The sequence below is a fragment of the Pseudophryne corroboree genome, chromosome 7, assembly GCF_028390025.1.
Source record: "Pseudophryne corroboree isolate aPseCor3 chromosome 7, aPseCor3.hap2, whole genome shotgun sequence".
NCBI classification, from domain to species: domain Eukaryota; kingdom Metazoa; phylum Chordata; class Amphibia; order Anura; family Myobatrachidae; genus Pseudophryne; species Pseudophryne corroboree.
In genome coordinates, this window is record NC_086450.1 from 180,316,378 (window position 1) to 180,328,553 (window position 12,176).

Below are 12,176 nucleotides of genomic sequence, written 5' to 3' on the forward strand. Positions count from 1 at the left end.
ACTACTGCTCCCTCCCTTTAGATTACAGTGTACGCTTTAGGTGTTATCCACACTGTTTTGCTGCAGCATTCCCCGTCCCAGAAGATCAGCGCCCCCCCCCCCCCCCCGCCGCCTGGCTGAGGCCTCCCGACCGCTTGCGTCAGCGGGCTATCGCCGGCCGCGGGTGCGCGCGGTCCCCCCCTCCGCTTCGCCGCCCGCCGGAGACAGGGTCCTGCTCTCCACGGGCGGCGGTGCTTCCCCAGCGTCGGCCGTTCCCGGAGCCCGGCGCAGCGGCAGAGCCGCGCGCGCCGGGGCTCCGGCCTCCACAGGCGTTAGTACGCCTCTCCACACGGCCGCAATTGGCGGGTCACGTGACCCGGCGGGTGGGTGCCGCGAATCAGCGGGGAGGAGGGGAATGACGGGGCTTTCACCGGCCAGCTCCCCTGCGGGTGCCTGGCTGGTGCAGGATGTAGTGTCCCTGCCTTCTGGTCCAGGGACAACGGGGGGTGCGGGGCCTGCGTTTGAGCATGCGCAGGCTCTGTTTCCCCCCACCGTTTCCATAGGTGCCAATATCGTGGGGGGCAGCGGGGTGTCGGGCGTCAGTGGGCAGACATCTGGGATTTACCCCGGGCGCTCCCGGTGTCCCAGATACTGCTGCCGCCTGTGAGTGGCCTGTGGCCCAGCGAGCCGACGCCGTCTGCTGGCCAGCTCCTGGTGCACCAGATGGGGTCAGGACCAAGTTCCTTGGCCGCTCCATTCGGGTACCGGGGCGGCACGTATACGGCTTCGCCCGCGGGTTTCCTTCCGGCGGCTTCGGTGGCAGTGGCCTGGTCGGGGTCATTGCAGCTCCCGGTCATGACTTCCGGGGCGGCACCCGCATTCCGCGGGGGTCCTGCTCCCTTTTCGTCCACTTATTTGCCGGCGGCGTTTATGCATGCGCAGGGATCGGTGACCTCATGGCCCACGCCGAGTGATCCGGGTTTTGCGCAATGGGGGGGTTCTTACTCCAGTGGTTTTACCCCAGGGGCCCTCACAGGCTCCGTCCACTTGGCACGCTGGTTTTACTTCCCCGGGCACGGTGCCTCCAGCGTCTGGCGCTGCGTTTGAAATGACGGGCGTCGCGACACCGGGGTTGCCCGCACTCGGTTCGCGGCCCCCGCTTGCGGCTCCCCCTCCCCCGCTACCTCCGGTTCCCCCCCCCGGAGGTGGCTGCTTTTGTGCCTCCCCTCCCCCCCCTTCTGTTTCCCCAACAGCTGCAGGTACGGCGAGGGGGGTCTCTCCCCCGGCCGGATTGTCGGGGGCCACGACGACAGCAACATCCAGCGATGCACAGACAGGAGCGGCGAAGCAGGCTGAACATGTGGAGACGGGGGGATCTCGGGTCCCTGAAGAGGTTCCATCCGGCCCCGCCATCGCAGCAGTGGACGCGGGGGGTCCTCCGGGAACGGGTGAGACAGTTAATCCTTCTTCTGATAGCTCTTCTTCCAGCTCCTCTTCTGATACTAGGTCTTCCGGGTCCCCCAGGCGCCCGCGTAAGTTAGCTAGGCTCATTGCGCATCGCTTGCACAAGAAAGAGAGGAAGGCTAAGGGCGCAGCTGCGGCAGCCACGCCTGACCCTCCGCGTTTTACGGAAATGGTGCACTGCGCTAACACTGCGGTCACCAGGGGTTTACGTAAACGGATGAGGGAGAAGATTAAGAGAGGTAAATACGTCGACATGTTCACCCTTACGGATGACATGCGGAAGGCTTTCGATAAGGCCAAGAAGGTTGGTGGCATTGGCGAGAATGCATTTCGCAATTTTCACCAGTGGCTCCGGGGGTTTTTAGTGTTCACGGCGTGCTACGCCGAGACGAGGCCTAAGGAATATCACAACACGGTCAAGTATTTGTACCTGGTGCATGAAATGTACTTGACATCCAAGGGTTACGCGTGGAGGGATTACGATGAGAAATTCCGTCGTAACCAAGACGGTAACCCGACACTACCCTTGGGTTTCAAGGACGTGGAAGTTTGGTTAGAGGTCACTCATCAGAATAGGCCCCTTTATGAAGCCCAGGGCGGTAAGCCGGGTTTAAATGTCCGGCCGAGCCCGCCCACGGGGAATACAGGGAAATGCTTTGCCTTCAACGAGGGCAAGTGTTCCCGGGGGGCTAACTGCCGTTTTCGCCACTCCTGCAAGGCGTGCGGCGGGGGGCACCCGGCCAAAGATTGCCAGTCCCCTTCCGGGTCCAGGCCCTCTGATGCTGCCGAGGTGCCCGGAAGTGGAAAGTAAGGCATTTTCCCCCATCAACGTCCCCGAATTGGCTAAATGGTTGGGCAGTTACCCCGACGTCACTTCGGGGTTGTTTTTGTTGGAAGGTTTTCGTAGCGGTTTCAGGCTTCCCATCCCGGATTCGGTCCTCGTGGTCTCCAGGCGCAATTTAAAATCCGCACGGGATTTCCCCTCCGTGGTCGCCCGTAAGGTTCGGGCGGAAATCGATTTGGGGCGCATGAGCGGCCCTTTCCCGTCCTCCCCCCTGCCCCGGCTGTGCATTTCACCGTTAGGGGTGGTCCCCAAGAAAGCTCAGGGTAAATTCCGCCTCATCCAGCATTTGTCACACCCCCGTGGCGGCTCGGTCAACGACTCCATCCCGGAGGAAGCTTGCAGGGTGCGATATCAATCGTTTGATGAGGCCCTGCGGTTAGTCCAAAGGGCGGGTCCCGGCGCCCTCATGGCCAAGCTGGACATTGAGTCCGGTTTCCGCCTCCTGCCCATCCACCCCGACTCCCTGCGTTTCCTTGGTTTCAGGTTAAGGGGTGGGTATTATGTAGACAGGTGCTTGCCCATGGGGTGTTCCATTTCTTGTGCCTATTTTGCGAAATTCAGCTCATTTTTGCATTGGTGCATAGTGTCGGCCTCCGGCCACCCGGGGGTCGCCCACTACCTAGACGATTTTCTCTTTGTGGGTCCAAGGGTGGGGTCGGCGTGCGGGGATGTACTGGGTTTAGCTCAGAGTTTATTCGGTCACCTGGGCGTTCCCGTGGCCTCGGATAAGACCGAGGGGCCCACGGCATGCCTCAGTTACTTGGGCATTGAAATCGATTCGGAAGCCGGCTGTTGCCGGCTTCCGGCCGATAAGGTGCTCAAAGTGTTGGGTCTCATAGAGCAGTGCCTCCTCTCGCGCAGGGTCAGACTACAACGGGTTCAGTCGTTGCTCGGGTCATTTAATTTTGCGTGTAGGATCATACCCATGGGCCGGGTTTTCTGCCGTAAACTTGAGAGATCCATAGCGGGGGTACGGAAACCTCACCATACGGTTTATATTTCGCGCGAGGTCAGGGAGGACTTGAGAACCTGGTCCACTTTCTTGGTTTCTTTTAACCGGGAGGTGTTGTGGCCAGCGAAACGCTGTTCCAACGCTGCGTTACAACTTTTCACCGACGCTGCTGGTGGTTTGGGCTTTTTTTCAGAACACAGTGGTGCGCCGCGCCTTGGCCCACAGCATGGGTGACCCGAGGGTTTACAAAGAACTTGTTCCTGCTGGAGTTATTCCCCTTGATAGTGGCGGTTGAGTTGTGGGCACCCAGCTTGTCGGATCGGAGTATTGTATTTCGCTGCGACAATCTGGGCGTCGCGCACGCCGTTAATAACCAGCGCTCGTCCTCTCCTGAGGCTCTGCGCTTGTTGCGTTATCTTGTGCTCAAGTGCTTGAGGCATAACATTCATTTCACGGCTGCGCATGTCCCAGGGGTTGACAACAGAATTGCTGACGCACTGTCGCGTTTTGAGTTCGACAAGTTTAGGGAGCTGGTACCTGATGCGGAGGTTGGGGGTCTATTGGTGCCGCCCTTCCTGTGGAGAATCGTTGACTAAGGCCCTCCCCGGTGAGTGGGTCTTGCCCCTGCGTTAATTTGTTTTGATCTTTATAATGTCTGACGGTAAGGAATTTTCTTTTTGCAGCTACTTTGGACATCTCGGATCAGATTTGGCTCATTGGCCATTCTTTTATTTTTTGGGCGGAGAGGCATCCAATGGCAGGACGAACGGGCGAACTATTTGGGGACAAGGTAGTTAGATGGTTAGGAGTTAGAGGTTTACGTTGGATGGGTTTACTTCGCTTGCTGTTTCGCCATGAGCGGAGGTGGGGGCGGCCCGGCTGGGTTGTCATTCACCTCGGGGGGAATGATATGGGGAGGGTCAAAGGCATTGATCTCATCTTGAGTATCAAAGCGGACTTAGTGGCGTTACGGGCATCTTGGCCACGGGTGATAGTGGTGTGGTCCGACATAGTGCCCCGTTTCCATTGGCGGGGTGCCATTCATTTCTCCGCTATAGAAAAAGCTAGCAAGAAAGTTAATTCCGCAGTGTCAGTATACGTGCAGGCAATAGGAGGTTTAGTGGTTAGGCATCCGCTTTTGGTGCTGCACAATGTGCAGTTTTATAGGGAAGATGGTATTCACCTTTCCCCTGCGGGTATTGGTGTGTTCTTGGACAGTATTTTTAGAGTACTGTCCGGTTGAATCTCTTCTCCTGTTGTTGGTGGATGGCGGTCTGCGGTTTTTTGTTAAAATCCTTGTTGTGGCGGAAAGTCGCTACCAGCCAGCGGTCAAATAGTTACATAAGTGGTCACTGTGGGGCACCCCCTTTTGAATGAACAGCGAGTATGCCCTCCCCTTGCGGGTGGACTACGGATGTTCCCGTGCGGGTTCGTCCACGGCTCTGCTAAAGTAAGGGGGGTGAGCCTGCGCAGTGCAGGTTATGTTAAGGAGGCGGTTGTGAGGCCCCTCCTATTTTATGGTTTATTATAGTTGACTGGTGCTGGTGAGTTGGTAGCGCCTTTTTCTTGCCATCCTCCAATATTCTTAGTTTAAACGACAGGTCACCAAACAATAAATATCTGTTTGACCTTTTAAATCTAGCAGTTGGTGTCCGTGTGTTTATTTCTTAGTGATAAGCTAGCTAGTTATAAATGTTAAGTTCGTCGGAATAAAGTCATGGGTGATTTAGGCAGGCAGAGATCCGCATAGGCTCGAAGCCACATAAACTCCCTGAATTTTTCTGACATGTGTTGAGGATAGGCAGGGCTAGCCTTAGTGATTGACAGTGGTGGTCAGGTGACAGATGGGTGCCTATTAGGGATAGGTAGGAGGAGTTTGCACAGGGGTATATAGTTCAGGGTTTTGGCAGCCATCTTCCTCTTGCCAGTTTTTCTTGGATGCCCTCCCACCCTCCCTATAAGGTTGCTTGAGGCTCGCTTTTCGGGCCTCTAATTCCATTTCTCAGCAGGCTTTGATAGCCAGATGGGCGGAAAGTCGCTACCAGCCAGCGGTCAAATAGTTACATAAGTGGTCACTGTGGGGCACCGCCTTTTGAATGAACAGCGAGTATGCCCTCCCCTTGCGGGTGGACTACGGATGTTCCCGTGCGGGTTCGTCCACGGCTCTGCTAAAGTAAGGGGGGTGAGCCTGCACAGTGCAGGTTATGTTAAGGAGGCGGTTGTGAGGCCCCTCCTATTTTATGGTTTATTATAGTTGACTGGTGCTGGTGAGTTGATAGCGCCTTTTCTTGCCATCCTCCAATATTCTTAGTTTAAATGACAGGTCACCAAACAATAAATATCTGTTTGACCTTTTAAATCTAGCAGTTGGTGTCCGTGTGTTTATTTCTTAGTGATAAGCTAGCTAGTTATAAATGTTAAGTTCGTCGGAATAAAGTCATGGGTGATTTATTGCTTCTAGATCCATCTGTGAATTAGTGCTTCTAGATCCATCTGTGAATTATTGCTTCTAGATCCATCTGTGAATTATTGCTTCTAGATCCATCTGTGAATTATTGCTTCTAGATCCATCTGTGAATTAGTGCTTCTAGATCCATCTGTGAATTATTGCTTCTAGATGTCTGACTGGGTGCAGATTGAATGGGATTTTAAAATTAGAGTTTGTATTCTAAAGCTGGGTATACACTGGAACAATCCAATATGGGGGGTCATTCCGAGTTGATCGCTCGCTAGCAGTTTTTAGCAGTCCTGCAAACGCATAGTCGCCGCCCACGGGGGAGTGTATTTTCGCTTTGCAGGAGTGCGAACGCCTGTGCAACAGAGCGCCTGCAAACACATTTTGTGCAAAACAAGACCAGCACTGTAGTTACTTATCCTGTGCGATGATTGCTGCAACGAGTGACACGGTAATGACGTCAGATACCCGCCAAACAAGCACCCGGCCACGCCTGCGTTTTTCCAAACACTCCAAGAAAACGGTCAGTTGACACCCATAAACGCCCTCTTTCTGTCAATCTCCTTGCGTTCGGCTGTGCGATTGAAATCGTTGCTAGAACCAGTGCAAAACCACAATGGACTTCGTACCCGTACAAAGCGCGTGCGCATTGCGGTGCATACGCATGCGCAGATTAGCCTTTTTTCTCACTGATCGCTATGCAGCGAACAACGGCAGCTAGCGATCTACTCGGAATGACCCCTTTGATGTATTGTGCCTGATCACACACTGCACGATGCTCCACACATTGATCTGATACATCGTTACAATGTTAATGTTAGCGCACCCCATCCTACGTTGCATCACTACATCTGTTATGCAGCACATCAGATGGGAAGATGCGACCACACAATTCATCAAACAATGAATTAGATGGAATATATGATGGTCATTGTAATCCACTGCAGATCGCAAAATCTGCAATATATTGTCTAGTACCAGTACCGGGGGTCGGGATCTCCGTGTACAGGAGACTGATGCCGGAGTACCAACAGCCGGCATTTTTGCCGATGGCTGGCATCCCGACACCCACCCCTAATTTCCACTTGGTTGGTGGGTCCATGCTGTCAACCAAGTGGGAATAGTTCGCTCGCCACCGGGCCCATAGCGTGGTGAGCGCAGCAAGCCCGCATGGGAACTCGCTGCCGGGATTCCACTGTCGGTATACTGACAGCCGGCATCCCGTCTGCCAGTATATCATACCGGACCGTTGCAAGTACACACTGCTAATGACAATGGCTAAAAATCCAAACATATGGGCGGGGCATATAACTCTGCGTATGGGTGACTATGCGTACTGTGTGCAAGGTGAGAGCTACTATGGATGAGTTGTATTCTACACTGCATCAGGCTCAATGGAGTCATCCAATTAACCTCAATTTACTCATGGGTGTCAGTAAGAGCAGCTATATGAAGCACTTACGGTATCGCTGGATTTGTGGATTTTTGTTTGCAGCTCCGTAGGGCTCAGTACAAAAATCTACACATCTGAGATAAGACTGAGAGGGGGCAAGCTCCAATGCTGTTGCAGCAGCACCTTGCCACCCTTGTGTGCGGGGCCAGTTAACTTGATTGAGCGCAATGTGTGCAGGTGACAAGTACACTCTTGTGAAACGATTACTTCTTCATTTGTTTACTGTGATAATTATAAACAGTAAATGAGTCACTTTTGACCTGTAACCAACTGCATTTTGCCTCATGTACTGTAGATACATAAAGAGGGGTCTATGTACTAAGCCTTGGAGAAAGATAAAGTGGAAGGAGATAAAGGGGTAAATGTATGATTCTCCATCATGGGGGAGAAGCGTTATCAGCACATATTATGTGCGCAATACTGCTTCTCCCCCATGTATGACTCTGGCGGTGTGTGTACTGTGACCTGTCTATATCGATGCTGCTATCTGCAAGACAGCACACAAATATGCAGGGCAATGTATGAACCGTCACTCACCATTCCAACACCTACACCATCGAAGGGACAGCACTGTCCCTGGCTGTGGAGGCTGCCGTCTCCGGGCTGCACGGGAGATCTTGCAATAGTAGTGAGATCTCACACATTCCCAGTGGAGCCGGCCAGGGGACTAAACACAGAGAATCAGCACTAGGCTGATGGACTCTGGCATGGATCGTGCCACTATAATACATCTCACCAGTGTACCAGCCAACCAGCTCCAGTCATTTTTCAAACACAGTGGGGTCTATTTACTAAGCCTTGGAAGGAGATAAAGTGGATGGAGATAAAGTGCCAGCCAATCACCTCCTAACTGTCATGTCACAGGCTGGGTTTGAAAAATGACAGTTAGGAGTTAGTTGGTTGGTGCTTTATCTCCTTTGAAGGCTTAGTAAATAGACCCCACAGCCCAGGGCCGGATTAAGCACTTAAGACATGGGGGGCCCGATGGAAGCTGGACGGTGTATATTAGATTGTGCATACCTCCCAATAGGTGACTTTCCAGGAGGGACAAAATGCTCTCAACCTGGACTTCCCACTTAATATATGATTGGCGTCACCTGTGTTGAACTATTTAAGTGATAAGAAAGATATTTCAACACAGGTGATTGCAATCATAAATTAAGAAGGAAATCCAGGTAGAGAGCATGTTGTCCCTCCTGGAATGGGTCATAGTGGGAGGTATGGGTTGTGTATATTAAATTTAAAACAATGGTGTATAATAGTTTGAAACTAATAGTTTAATAATGCCTGGATACTGTTCATAGCTCCACCTAATTGAAAGACAACTATTATATAAAATTTTCTTGTAGTCTAACAAAGACAACTTAACCTTAAAATACACATAGAAAAATAAAATAATGTATCTTGCCACATGCAAGAGCAGCAGCAGCAGCAGCAGCAGCATCTGTACTACTTACACACTGGGACAGGACTCAGGAGGACTCTCTGTGTGTGTCTATATCTCTAGACCCAAATGGTTTAATTGCATTACAGTTTACACAAGATTCAGACACCCAAGCAGGGAAGAGGAGAAGCTGGGATCCCTGTGTAATTTAGACCTCTCTTCACCCTCCTATCTCTCTTCTGGGTGGAAAGCTCTATCGGTAGCTCATGAAACATGATACTCCTGTGTCTCTGACTTCACTGCATACTGTTCTGCTCCCATTCTGGCTGCTGGTTCTGCTGCTGCTTATGAGGGAAAGCTAGTGATGTCAGTATGCTCTGGCTGGGGGGGGGGGGGGGAGGGGGCTGACAAAGTATACCTTGCATCCCTTCCCCCTTAATTTAGCTATGCCACAGCCTGTAACATAGCAGTTAGGAGCTGATTGGTTGGTACCTTTTCTCCGTCCACTTTATCTCTGTCCAAGGCTTAGTACATTGATCCCAAAGTACCAGCCAGTCAGCTCATGTCATGTTACAGGCTGTATCTGAAAATTTAAAGTCATCTGGTACTTTATCTCTCTCCAAGGATAAGTACATAGGGGTCCGGCCCTATTAGATTGGGATATTTACCACATTTTCTGACATGTGAGTTACCAAACTATCTCAATCCTCTCAGTGACTGTCGCATCACTTCGGTGGATCCGGGTAGTCAGAGGAGTGCAGAACGATTTCCTCATCTACAAGCAGGGGCTCACAGCAGCAGCACATCACATGTGATGCAACCTAGCCAGGTAACGTACACCTGGCTCAGGTTGCACTACATGCGCCAAGTGCTTAAACTTCTTTGTTGACACCTCCAAATGCCCACTTCCTGTCAATGACTCTGCAACAAAGTTCTCAGTGCAAACAGGATCGCAGCAGCACCCTCGCTCATGCGCGTTGTGATCGCAGCACATACAGAGTTTGCCGATAATCAATACATTGCATGAACATCAACAATGAATTAGGTCCATATAAATTATGGTTGCTGCGGCCAGTGTAAAAAAATCAATGGCTGACACTGATTTCCACTAGCACATGCATAATCCCCCGCATTAATTGAATTGATACTTGCATTGTCACAGGACCGGATCTTAGGCGGGGCGGCAGGGGCAGTTGGCCCGGGGCCCCCACACATAGAGGGCCACCACACACTGTCCCTGGTCCCCAGCCACTACTACCAAAAACCGTAAAACAGCGTTGCGCAGACAGGTACTGGTGCTCCTCGTTAGCTCAGGAACTTACTCGGCAGCCGTACAGTCACTGTGTCGCGAGATGATGACATCAAATCTCGCAAGACTGTGTTCAGCCTAGAGCCAAAGCTGCAGCCTAGAGCCAAAGGCAAGCTGCAGTGAATGCTTGGCAGAGCAGCAGAGCTGCTGAGGCAGACGGGTGTAGTAGGGTATGCCGGCGACCGGGCTCCCGGCGACCAGCATACCGGCGCCGGAATCCCGACCGCCGGCATACTGACAGCTGGGCGAGCGCAAATGAGCCCCTTGCGGGCACGCTGGCGCGCTGCGCTATCTATTCTCCCTCCAGGGGGGTCGTGGACCCCCAAGAGGGAGAAAATCTGTCGGTATGCCAGCGGTCGGGATTTCGGCGCCGGTATGCTGGTCGTCGGGAGCCCGGCCGCCAGCAAACAGAAGACCACCCAAGGCAGACTGCGCCACTCAAGGCATAGTTCATCAGCCACTCTTCCTCAACGTTTCCCCAGGCTGCGGTGGTGAGGTAATGATGGCTCTTGTGAGAAGAGCAACAAGCCAAGTCAGGAGAGTTGACAGGCATGTTGACAACTGTGCTACAACACACACATATTTATATTAAATATAATGGGCATGCATCAAAGGTTTGGTTAAAATACCATCCAACAAAAAAGGAGAAAAGAAGACTCTTTTGTGGGTGCACTCTTAAATGAACTTAAAGTATTAATGATAAGATAATTAATAAAATCATTACATTTTTATTAATGTCACAAATAAAATAAAACATAAAGTAGTTGGATACATAATTGAAAAAAAGAAGAACAAAGAAGAAGTAATGGAATCAATAATGCCAATATTAATATTGAATAATGGTTGCAAGCTGTCTAGGCTAGATCCAAATTCAAGTATACAGTGAATCCACAGATTTGACTCAAATGTCTGCCTGAGAGAGAGGAATATAAATAATATATTTAAATTTATTTAGATTATAGAACACTCCGAGCCTCAGTGATAGCTGTGAATGTTGCCTGAAATAAAGACGGTACTAATGTCCTGCTACTTGTGTTGAAGGAGAGGTAGAAAGAAAGTTAGATACAAAAGATGAATCTGCTGTCAGTGTTAGACATTGAACATGAACGTCCGAAAATATTCTACTAAACCGAGTATTCCCCAAGAGTCTCCCACTTGAGTACTGATTAGCTTCCAAGATCGGATGGGTTTCTGATCTTTTCTTACTTTTACTATCTTTCGGGACTCTCACCATTGATTCAGGGTTTTCCCCTGTCTAACGGTGGCAGCAGATCCCCTTTAAGCTTTCTCCCTAGGACTCAGTACTGTCAATAATCTCTATCATCTAAGAATATTCGTGAACTCTCATCAGTGATTCTAGAGCATAAGATTATTGGTTAAATTTTCTACTATCATACCACACTGGAAACCCCCGAACCAATCCGATCTTGGAAGCTAATCAGTGTTGGGCTGAGTCAGTACTCAAGTGGGAGACTCTTGGGGAATACTTGGTTTAGTAGAATATTTTCGGACGTTCATGTTCAATGTCTAACACTGACAGCAGATTCATCTTTTGTATCTAACTTTCTTTCTACCTCTCCTTCAACACAAGTAGCAGGACATTAGTACCGTCTTTATTTCAGGCAACATTCACAGCTATCACTGAGGCTCGGAGTGTTCTATAATCTAAATAAATTTAAATATATTATTTATATTCCTCTCTATCAGGCAGACATTTGAGTCAAATCTGTGGATTCACTGTATACTTGAATTTTGATCTAGCCTAGACAGCTTGCAACCATTATTCAATATTAATATTGGCATTATTGATTCCATTACTTCTTCTTTGTTCTTCTTTTTTTCAATTATGTATCCAACTACTTTATGTTTTATTTTATTTGTGACATTAATAAAAATGTAATGATTTTATTAATTATCTTATCATTAATACTTTAAGATCATTTAAGAGTGCACCCACAAAAGAGTCTTCTTTTCTCCTTTTTTGTTGTACGTTTCATTACTGACTCAGGGTGCACCACCAAATCTAAGATTGATTAGAAAAGATTGCCTTTTCTCGCCTTATCATTGTATTTTGGTACTTACAATATCTAATTTATACTTTAACATCTTCCTGTGCGGTATACCCCCTATACATTAAAATACCATCCATCCTTAAGAAATACACCAGGGTCTCATCAGGGGACAGGACCAGCACACCGTTACTTTGCAAAACATTTATTGCCAGCCTTCAGGATAAATAAGGCATATCATGAATAATCCATAATACTTCGCAAGAATACGTCCAGCATGGACGCCAACGTGTTCCCAGCTGTTTCAGTTTACCACCTTCCTCAGCG

At 50.1% G+C, this 12,176-nt stretch overlaps 1 protein-coding gene and 1 pseudogene across 2 annotated transcripts in view; one reads left to right on the plus strand and one right to left on the minus strand.

Moving 5' to 3' along the window:
• PTPRN (protein tyrosine phosphatase receptor type N) overlaps positions 1 to 12,176 on the minus strand; it is a 282,930-nt gene that overhangs the window by 138,113 nt on the left and 132,641 nt on the right. The window lies entirely within an intron of this gene.
• On the plus strand, positions 11,224 to 11,342 carry LOC134947325 (5S ribosomal RNA; annotated as a pseudogene).